Below are 11,645 nucleotides of genomic sequence, written 5' to 3' on the forward strand. Positions count from 1 at the left end.
TGAATGCAAGTGGGAGCTAAGCCGTTGACACTTCATGAATCGCAGTCCGGCCGTTCCCTCCATGGCGTGGAGGTGCAGTTGTCAGCCAATGTGCACTTGTCCCTCCCCTGAAGCAGTTATAACGCTTATGCGAATGCCGCAACTGCAGTTTTCCACACTTACACAACAAGGGTGCTACGGCTGGGAAGGCGTGAGCGCGCGCGGTGCTGCAACCATCTCCGCCAGCCAAACTTCCGAGCTTGATCCCCACTCTTGGTGCTCAATCATTACCAAGAATGCTGTTTTGCTCGAGTGACTTCAATCGCCTTGAGTAGTGTAATTTCGGTCTCTGGTGCACGTAATCGTGCACTTCTCCAGTCTCTTCTCTCTGTCAGTCTCTTACTTCCCCCTCCCAACGTGTATGGGAGCCAGCCGAAAAAAGTATACACTACATCTCAGTAGTTGCTTGCAGCTCTGGGGAAGCTGCGGGGCTCATCAGCCAATAGGAAGGCTGAATGCCCCTTAAAATGTGTTCATCCGCCCCGCGTCGTCTGCTCAGCGGCTTCTTGACATCCTTTCGCTACATCTTACACTGTTGGTGGAGTGACGCTACAAAGCGAACGCCCTGATAAATGTTCACGCACGCCGCACCGTCTGCTCGGCGTTTATTTGACGTTCGCTCGCCACCGTCATCACGTACCATACTAGAGCGGAGCAGTAAATTAATGATGCAGTGAACAATTAGGTCTTCGTAGCGCTCCGCGTTGTCAATGCATCTCCAGGGCTAATGCTGTGGCGCCATCTGCTAAAATTAAATCAAACCAGTTTTACTGCTCGGCGCTGCCTCTGTAGTTGTAGCAGCGTCAAAACAAACACCTGATCTCAATAATAACGACAAAACATACGTAATGCTTTGTCCTCAGCGTGAGATGAGAGTAAGCTATGATGGATTTTACTATTTATTTGTTGCTATCAGGCAGGCAGCCAGTAACAAGCACGAATTGGAATTGAAGCGGGTGGTCTAGGTTGCATAGGCCGCTGCCATGTTGCTGCGTAATCATGGCTAAGGCGGTTATTAATGTTACCGGTGGTAACTGCCACAGTAATTTGCGGGTATACGACGTGCACGCGCAAATGGCCTAACATCATACGTGTCGCTGTAACGTATAATGTGTCAAGCAAAAATAAAACTCTCTAATCCCGCCAGTAATGAAACAACTAAGCCCGGAACTATATTTTGTTGCGCAAAGTTATTGCCTGTGTACACCTCGTACATTCGGCAGTACTGCAAGTCACTTGTCAGAGTTTTTATATATAGTTGACCTTCCTGTCTATCTTTCTTTCTCCTTTCCATCTGTCTCTCTGCCTCTAACCTGGTGTGCAGGAAAGAGTGTGTATATTGAGGTCGTCAGTAATAAAGAGACACGTACACGTACAGTCTCTGTCAAAAGTTTACGGGCTGCATTTACAGGCTGAATAGGACTCATTTAAGAAAGTTTCTTTGGTATGTCATAGCTTCTAACGGCCTCTGCAATAAAAAAAAAACTATATTGTACTCACCATCCAGACGTCTTGAGCACCACGGGAACCGCACCACACAGCTTAAGGGGCCCTGAAACGATTTTGACGGTTTTGTACAAACGTACTGAGTCGTTAGGATGGGTCCTTCTTATCGTTAGGTGACACATGGGCTGCGCGTAAAGCGTGTAATTTAATATAAGGTTATAAAATAAGCATCGCTACTGATCGAAGCGGCGCCACTCCCCTGAGATTTCACCCGCCCCGTCATCGTCTATGTAGCGGGTGCGAGTGACGTTAGTCGAGCACACAATCCAACTGGCTGCCCACGTGGCATAATCGATAACTTTTCTAATTTTATGGTGAACAAATGTTGCTCGTAATAGTTGGAATGTTGGTTAAGCTGTTTCTACAAAAGAAAAGAAGCATAGCAGGAACAGAATACACAACAACAATTTATCGCTTCACTCAAGCACTTCCGGCACACAACAAGGGTCGGGTCGTTTGCTTGCGTTACAACGTGAAAATAAATAACCCTGTCAGTATAAGTGTGAAGCCCCACATAATGCATTCCCGAGTTGGTTTGCAAACTGATATATTGACAAAAAAAAACCTTTCTTAAGAAAAACGTAGCTCGTCACCTCACGAAGACAAGTCGCGAGAAGAGTGACACAAAAAACTGAATCGCCGTCTTGATGAAGCTTCTCATATGGAGCGTAACAGGAAGATTCACGTGGACGCAAGTGCTTTATTAACGGTTGTAGAAGTTACATGGTTGTACTTTTGCTCGTGCAAACCACAATAAAGAACCAGCCGTGCCCTGTATTGGCTAAATTCAGTACCATGGTGCGGTCATAAATATATATGAATCCCATTAGAAAGCGGATAATTTCATGTATTGCTTTCAGTACAGGGTCAAGCTGCATATGGGTTTCTTGAATATGCCTAGCGCGCTTACAATATATTTATAGCAATGTAGCAGCAACCCAACAGCGGCGGTCGATGAAGTTATGCAGTAGTAATAACTTCGTTCGACATTAACAGAAGAAGCAGTGGCACATATTGCATTGCACTGAACCGCTAAAACAACCCCGTATGTTCATATGTGTCGCCAAAAGCACTACAGTGAACCTCGAAACAAATATAAAGGATTCTAAGCAAGGATGAACGAAAGGAACGTGATGAAGGCGATAGGAGAAAGTACTGATAAAGAAGAGATAGGCAATGAACGCTGGAGAAAGCATGAGTGCTTTTGTGGTATCTGATATTACCATTCGTCAACAATGACCATGGTGTATTACGGAGCATTAGCTGGAGAGCCGCTGGGGCAAGCCTTCCTTCTAACGGCTCGGAGAATCTGGATTTGTGTCCTGCCTCTCGTAGTTCTGCTATCGTTCGCGCTCTCTTGTGAGCTTGCTTTTTTTTTTTTTTTGTATGTCCTAGAAGAAAGGCGATTCTGGGTCACTCCTCGCTATGATATTTGACGACAAGACAGGACTTATGCCCCGGGCTATGTATGTGGTTTCAGTGTTCTTTATTTTTGTACAGGACGGCGTTGATGCGGTCCAATTGTTTGTTGCCGGGCAGTCCTCTAAAGAAGCTAGGTGTCCGTTGTTGATGTCCTGCTGTTATCTCAGTCTCTTGCTTGGTTACTATTATTACCACAGTTATTTTCGGGAAAGAAATTCAGAGGATGGACTCGCCGTTCTCTTTCAACAAATGAGGAATTTTTTAAGCGAAGCTTTATTTGGCTACCATACCGTGTTTCGCGTGGCTGCTCCTGCCGACTGCTTGGTTGGTCGGTATATATTCGGAGGTATATATAAGAATGTTATATGTGCACCGAATGAAGATAACAGATAACGAACTCATATAACCTCTGTATGCTGACCGACAAAGCAGTGCCAGTAAGCCCACCTCTGTCCTGCTTGACAAAAAAAATGATTTCCCTCGTAAATCCTGAACATATAATGTCGATTCATAGGTATCTTTAAAGTACACCAACCTTTTAATGGAATAGCGCATTATATTCAATGGAATTGCTTGATTTACTTGAACTTTTTTAGTAAGCCATTCCATATAAGTGCCACGGAGTGTGTGGTCATTCTTGGTCAGTTAAGAGTATATCACACTCTGACACAATGGATATAGAATCTTTATTGTAGCTAGATACGTGTTGTGTAAAACGTGCCACCACTATTCATACCTCTATAAGCATCATATATGCCCTTCGTCCTGGTGGGATCAACTGCGTAGACGTTTCACATTGAAAATCTGCCTTATTTGGTGTTAGTATTTCGCCATAGCTTGTGAGCGGTGCGGTTCGTAAGCATATGACTACATGAGGTTAAGGTTGTGACCATTGTGGTGAATAAACATAAACATTGTATGAGATTACACGTTGCATAGGATGAAAGTAACCACAAACTGTACTCACTTAATTAACCGCTGTACAATTGCTTCGCATCATAAAGAGTCTCACATGTACGCTGGATCAGCATAAGCTTTTTTTTTTTTTTCAGCGACTTTGCGGAGTACCAAACTTTTTGGTCGAATGTCTTGGTGCCGCGAGATGTGGCTCCCAAGATCAATTTTTAAATGTGGTTCTTTTTCCTGTTGTAGTTAATTGACACAGATTAAAATTTGTCACAATGAATTGAAAAGAGTATTGCACGCGAAAGCATGAGCCAAGCGCCAACTACTACAGCTCTTTGAGACGCACGGGCTATTGTGCGAGAGCTTTAGGGTCATCTGAAGGTCTTGGTGATGTGGTGAAGCGCTCGGACCATACTACCATTACCAGCATGCTTCATTACAGATGCGTTGTCTAACGGCTTTGTTCTCGATGGAATTACGCAATAAATTTACAAACACAACCTAAGTATCCTTACTGCACAAAAAGAAATTCACATGCTCGAATCTGAGAGGCGAAGCTTTCCGGAATCAGTTAAATAAATGTCATGCAGCTCATTATACTCTGCGCAGCGTTTTGCACCACAGCGATTACCTGCCTGCCAGTGAAGACGGCAAGACGCGGCCACGTGACTCGCGTGACCGCGCATTATGCTCTCTCAGGGTTTGACCAACTTTGCTGTGACACTGCATCCAAGGCACGCCTACACTTTAGTCAGCACACCTACGCGCTGATTAGAGCGGGCCGATCCTGGAGATATTGGAACAGTAAACTGTACTTTACTAGGTGAGAGACCAACCAAGCAGATGCGCCAAACCATAGGAATGTTGGCATAGAAAGACTTCCTTTCTTAAAGAAATTGTGGCCTTGGGGATGTATATTTGTTGATATAACGATATTTAGATATCTTTTGTTTTATCATTGAGCAATTCCATGAAAAAAAAACAAGGCTACAGCAGCTAGGGCACCTTAAGGGTGGTGAAGATACTACTGTTGTCCTGTTTTGTGAGCTACTCGGTCGGGCAGCAGCAGCCAGCCACTGTCAGAAAGGTACGAGTGGTTTCGCAAAGAAAGCTGCGATTTAATATACGCTTTCAATGGCATTATTTCATTAATAAAGCGAATAGCTTTCTAGAAGCGTTTGGCTGTTCGCTTACATTGGCCATCATCTTTGATGGCTTTTGTCCATTTTTTTTCTTCTCATCCAAAAAAAGAAATACAGCCAAAGAAACCGAAGGCCATAACCTAACTCCCCTCTGCAGGAGCACTCATACATGCCCGAGACACAGGTCTGCTTTTGGCTATTTACTCTGCTATGTCGACAGTGAATTAGTTGATACTGTGACAATATGTGCTCGAAATATGGCGTGCATATTTTGAGAAGAAAACGCGTTCTTTGTGTCAATCCATTGCGCAATAGGCGAGGCAACAAGACATCATCGCAATGTCTGAAGAATGGACAAGGGAACTGTACCGAAGGAAGAGGTTCGCGGGAATCATGGATGTTCTTGCGGCCGACGGGCTGTGCGTCTTTTAAGAGGAAGGAGATATGACCTCAAACATAATATAAGTGGCACCGGATAACACTCCTTGGACTAGATCTAGTAAACATAAATACGCAAGTTAGTCGATGGATTGATGGCCGTCGCTGTAGCACATTCGGTAGCACATCGTACGCGCAATGCGAAGGTTGAGGGTTCAGTCCCTACAGGCAACAAGTTATCTTTTCGTGCACTTTCATTTCTCTTTTCTTCGTCTTTTTAGCATTTTAATTTCAGCCACAGCTAATGACCGCTATGTCTTCCTTGGCTTCCATTGCCTGTTGGCTTTATATGTGTGTGGCGAGTGAATAAGTGCGGGATAGCAAAACACGTCGTATTTTGAGGCTTTTCTTAGTCTTGAATGCACTCTTATGCGTCGTATTTTATTAAACTACGCGACAAATGTGTTAAAGTAAGCACTTTCAGAAAAAAATGTAGTCATGTGCATTGTAGCCTAATATGAAATATTTTGTTCCCGCCAACTTTTGAATCTGGGGTAGACGACCATGTTTTATATGGGACGCAAGAAGAAAAGCCTGGCTGTTTTGTCCACCAACTTTATGCAATATTCACAGGAAGAAATATAATGTCTGAGGCCACAGTAATCACTAAACGAACATGCGCCTCCTAAACATGCTATTTGTTTCGGTTAGGGCAAATATAACGACTACAGCGGCAGCACTCGAAGGGCCTATATCACTAGGCACTGAAAATATATTTATACAAATTAGTAGGTGCATGGCAACTATACGAAGTTTAATAACGCAGCTGTTCGGTATATTTCGCTGACGATTAATGAGCGATGTCAAGACAGATAATTCTTGCATGTAATAAAGAACTTTAGGGGGCAATTCATTTTTATACTGCTGAGTGCGAGCTTGTTTTCCCGTTATTCAAATGGCCGCTGTAGGCTTTAAATGGGCACCGTATATAGCGTCGTCATGGCAACGGTTGCCACATTAATCTTGAACTACACTTGACTCACGCAGGCATAATGGTTTTCCCTGGGAGCACCGCGGGCTGCCGCAGCAAGCCATATGCTAAGACTGCTTCAAACGAAGACGGATTACAAAGTTAGCAAGAAGCTTTTCTTTTGTCGGCAGCGCGGTGTTTATGTAAGGTGGCGCAGTTCTTTTTCTTTTTTTATGTTGCTTGCGATTCGCAACGTCAAGTGCTTCTTCTTTCCTCGCGATTGTGGCTTCATGGTTTTCCTAGATAAAGTCTTGACATATTTCTTGAGTCATGTCTCGCTTCCTTGTGCCGTGAGAACGTATTTACGTTGTCAAGTTTCATATACGGTGCTCGTCTTATATCAATACAGAAACATCAATCCAGTCTTCGCTTTTCAGCCTTACCTGTGGTATTCGTGGCCTTGAACGGCCCTTGCGATTTCATTTTTGTAAAGAAATAATCTGCGTGCCAAGAAAATGTCTGACTTACAAATACCGATTTGACACTTACTCAAGCCCTTCTTTTTCTTTTCGTGTGAGAAAGCTGTTGGGCCACGCTCCTCCTAATAAATTGCGCGAGTGACAAAAATACTGCCAACCTAGAGCTGCCTATATATCCACAGCAATAACAGCAACACTAGAGAATTTCGGCGATACAAGTATTAAATGAATAAACATCGAGGAGATAGCCGACCTTATGAAGTGGGTGCAGCCGGTGATGCTGAGCTTAGCAGGGCCAGCGTTTGGCACTTCCGTTCAGCTTTATCAAGTCACCCCATCTGTTGCACTAATTACCTTAATGTTGTGGTAACCTTTAACTAGACGTGTTAGGGCCACTAGTCTGTATGAAGATAACTAGAAACGCAGTTCCGAGTAATTTACCATATTTTTGACTTGCAAATGCTTCATTCTAAACGACCACCGCTAATCAGTTCGCCGCGCGCAGAAAGAAAGGCAGTTAAAGTAGTGGTAGCCGTAATTAGTACACCCTATACCATAAATAATGGCTGTTTTAGCATCTGGTCTAACAGTGCATATAATTTTATGGTATTGTTTGCCAGCCGTAAGATTGCAGCACCATGTCTATGTCTATGGCGCGCAAGAATTTAATTGAATGAGCAGAATGAGCCGACATATAGACTCGGCACAGACAAATAAGATTAGGCGGCGGTTTTGGGGGTGGGGATGACCCACAGCTCCATTCTGATTTTTGTCAGAAACATTCCAGACGAGCATTTCATCCTCCCTAACTAAAATAGCGATCAGAACTATAACTATCAACGGAAAGATATTACACGTTTCGGGGCGGCTGTCATTCAGCCAGAAACCTAATGTACTTTGGCACATGCCCAAGCTGCGTCTAATTATTCGTCTAATCAAAGACAGCGTTACGTACAATTTCCTTAAATCCTTGCAAAAGCAAAAAACTCACAGACAAATGAATCCTCAAATGGCAATCAAACGAGCAAGCAGAGAAATTTGCTTTCACTGGAAGTTTGCTTTCAGAACGAAAATATGGAAACGTTAATCATCTAAGAAGCGTTCATTCAACAAATATCGCAGATAATCTGTCGTAAAGCTACTCTCCAACCCGTCATATTACGGGAACACAATATTCTAGACATTCTGCCCTCATTTCCAACTCGATAGTGTGACCATTTTTCGAAATAATTCCACAGCTACCTTGTTATCCTCAGAACCGGAGTTTGACTATGCTTATGCGAGCTCTGTTCTCCTCTCGTGTATGAAAAATGCTAACGAACTTTCTGATGATTTTGGTTCTTCTTCAGCGCAACGCAAGCGCATCACCACAGCCGAAAGTGTGACTATGCTTACATGTCCAGCCCTCAGAATAAAGCTTCCTAAACCAGATGGTTAAGAGACGACGTTACTATGAGCCGTATATTCAGCGAAGCTACAAAAAGCCCATGCCGAAAAGTAAAATCTACACGACCATCCAAAGAAGCTGAAGAAAAGTTGGAAGAGGGGGAGGGGGGGGGGATCTCGTCGGGAAAACGGCACCGAGGCTCACCGCGTCCTCAGCGAGTGAATGATAAATTAAAACCTAAAGAAATGACCCAGAGCGCGCACTTTCCCCGCACACAGCTAGAACTGTCTAATTGCATCCATTCCCTTCGAAAAAGAAAAAAGAAACATGCAAACCGCAGCTTTCGAATGGAGCAGTTAAACCACGGAGGGCAGCGAGATAGAGGCGCTTGCTAGGTCAAAGTGACGCAGTCACTGCCGCGGCTGCCGTCCCTCTGTAGAATGTTTAAAAGCGAGAACCGATTGCAGTGCGCCAGCCACGCTGAGACGCGGAGACGCACAACACGCTGGCCGCTCCGATATTGAGCGGCCCCAGAGCGGAGGCCCTAATGAGGAAGCCGTTCAAATCGAGCTACCAGAGGCTAATCGCGGCTGCGCAGTCACGCGAACGCCAGTCGGGTGGATCGCCAGTGCAGCCAATGCTCAAAACTCTCCGACATTTCTGCACTGAAGAAGACGGGCGTAGGGTTGGCTTTTTGTAGTAGATTTGGCTGGTAGAAAGACGCAAACTTGTTATCTCGGAAATTAGGTACAGATACATAATTAGGCTAAAATTATATGTTCTAATTTCGTGAAGAGTCAGTAAAACTGTGAGTGTGCAAAACGACGCTTGAGGGACTAGGGGATGAATAACCTCTGCCTGCTTCAAATAGGCGGCCGGTATGAAGCTATTAATAAGAACGACGCTCACAACGCACTGACGTTCGGGACTGCATGAGGTGTACGTGCGTATACCAAAATTGCACTTTTCGAGCATTCGTCGGCTCTATAAGATTCAGTCAAACAAAATGTATTGAACTTCATCATCATCATCATGATTTATTGTCTCTCAGAAACCCTGTGCAGGAGATCTGGCCACAGATCCTCTGCAGATGCTCCCGGTCCAAGGAGAGATCCAGGTCTCGTGGACGCACCAGGAGTCGCACCGTCTCCAGGACCAGGTCCAGGTCGGGATCCCGGGTCCGATCCAGATCCATGTCCAGATCCGGTTCCAGGGGCCGCCAAGATCATCCGGACCTCAGTCCGCCTCTACACGCTGCGGGAGGCAACCGACCCTCGTTTGGGCCGATCTGGTGCGTCCCAAGCCCGGCGCCAATACAGGGGCCGCTCCTGCACTTCGTGATGACCCGCCCTCTGAGCAAGCTAGGGACGCGGAAGTCATTCGCTTACGCAAAGAGAACGACGCCCTCAAGAACATGATCAATAGGCTTGTTAACGAAATGGCGGAGATCAAGAAACTTGTCTCGAATGCGTCGGGTAACGATGCGGCAGTCAGGGCCTCCGAGACTCCAATCCCAGCTGCAGTAGACGGTACTGCAACGTCCTCCAAACGCAGGGCAGTAGTAAATGAAACATGCGAATCGGGAGTGTTCCCCGCATAAGTCAGCGAGATCAAGCAAACTCTCACTGCGCTGGCAGACAGCCTCAAACAGGTCGCCCCTAGCGTCACTTTTCTCACCGACAGCGTTCGCCAAATTCAGGTTGCGCTCGGGGACCCCAAAAGGGGCCTCGGAGCTCTCGCAGATCGCATTCGACGCAATTGAAGCGCGAATGGCTTTACCCGCCACCGTCGTTCAACCGCTACTGAGGGAAGCTAGACTTAAGTATCCCACCAGCGCTCCGACAGAAGGTCCCATTCTTTGCGCAGCCCTAACTGCCCCGTTAAGTGGTAGTCCGTCCGGTCAGCCCAATAATGGATAGATCCAAAGAGAGTTTTCGCATTTGGCAATGGAACCGCAGGGGGTATTCTAACAAGAAAGCCCCGCTGCAGCAGTTTTTCAAGTCTTTGGTGATCAAATCTCAGGTCATTGCTCTCGGGAAACATTAGTCTCCGCTGCCTCGCTCCAGGGCTACAGGGCCGTGTCGGGCCGGCCTGGGGGGCAAGCCATTTGTACCTTGATCGATAAATGGCATACTCATATCACCCACGACCTCAAGCTGGGGAGCGGTAGAATCGAATATGTCATGGTTGAGATCCTGCTTGACGCGCCGCAGCGGAATCAGCGCAGAAACAGTGTCTTCGTCCTCAATATCTATAGCAACCCCAGGGACTCGCGCCAACAGTTCAAGACCATCCTCAAGAAAGCGACCGATCTGGCCTGCCCACGACCCTTGGTCGTCGTCGGCGACTTCAAGGCCCCGTGCGGCCTATGGGGTTACGTCTACGACAGTACCAAGGGGCGCAACCTGTGGCAAGACGCGAACGAGATGGACCTCACTCTGGTCACGTACAAAGCTTTTCCCCACGCGCATCGGCAACTCCGTCACCCGGGACACGACACCCGACCTCGCCTCCGTCAAGAACGTCGAGGACGTGGGCTGGGACAACACCGCCATAGAGTTTGGCAGCGACCACTACATTCTCGAGACCCACTTCAAGGTGGCTCGAAGTATGGTCAGGGAATTCACGTTCGTCGATTGGGACCATTTTCGCAAGATTCGGGAAGATCCAGGGCACCCACCAGCCTCGAAGAATGGTGCGAATTCATCCGCAGCGACGCTTCCGCAGGCCACCAAGAAAGTGGAAACTGATGTCGACGTCGAGCGAATGGACAGCAGACTCGCCCATCTGATCGAGGCCAAAAACGCCCTGCTCCGTCGATGGAAGGGTCAAAGGCTCATTCGCAGACTCCGAAAGAAGATCTCGGAGCTCGACAAGGTCATCGATGACCACTGCAAAGCGCTATGCCAGCAGCAGTGGGACGAGCTCTGCGAATCCATTGACTGACAGATGCGCAAGGGCAAGTCCTGGGGTATGCTGAAGAACCTTCTCGACGAAAGCGACTCCAACTCAAATCAGAAGCATACTTTGGCCCGGGCCCTTCACGAAGCCACCAGGTCTCACACGGTCGATGTACTCGTCTCCAAGCTCATTCAGAAGTACCTGCCCGTCCGGTGCAACGGGTATCCGGCGACCCCACTCCCGGACTACCGAGGCTCTCCTCGCCTCGAGCTGAACGAAGACTTTTCCGTTGCCGAGGTCAGACAGGTCATCTTCGCGCTCAACCGCAAGTCTGCGCCGAGTCCGGATGGAGTCACCAACAGAATGTTGAGAAACCTCGACGACCCGTCGATCGTCTTTCTCACCGACAAGATCAACGAGTCCTGGAAGAGCGGCGTGGTTCCTGCAGAATGGAAGTCGGCCTGCACGGTGCTCATTCCCAAGCCCGGCAAGGCCCCGAACATCGAGAATCTCAG

The sequence above is a fragment of the Dermacentor silvarum genome, chromosome 6 (assembly GCF_013339745.2).
Source record: "Dermacentor silvarum isolate Dsil-2018 chromosome 6, BIME_Dsil_1.4, whole genome shotgun sequence".
In the NCBI taxonomy this organism is placed as follows: domain Eukaryota; kingdom Metazoa; phylum Arthropoda; class Arachnida; order Ixodida; family Ixodidae; genus Dermacentor; species Dermacentor silvarum.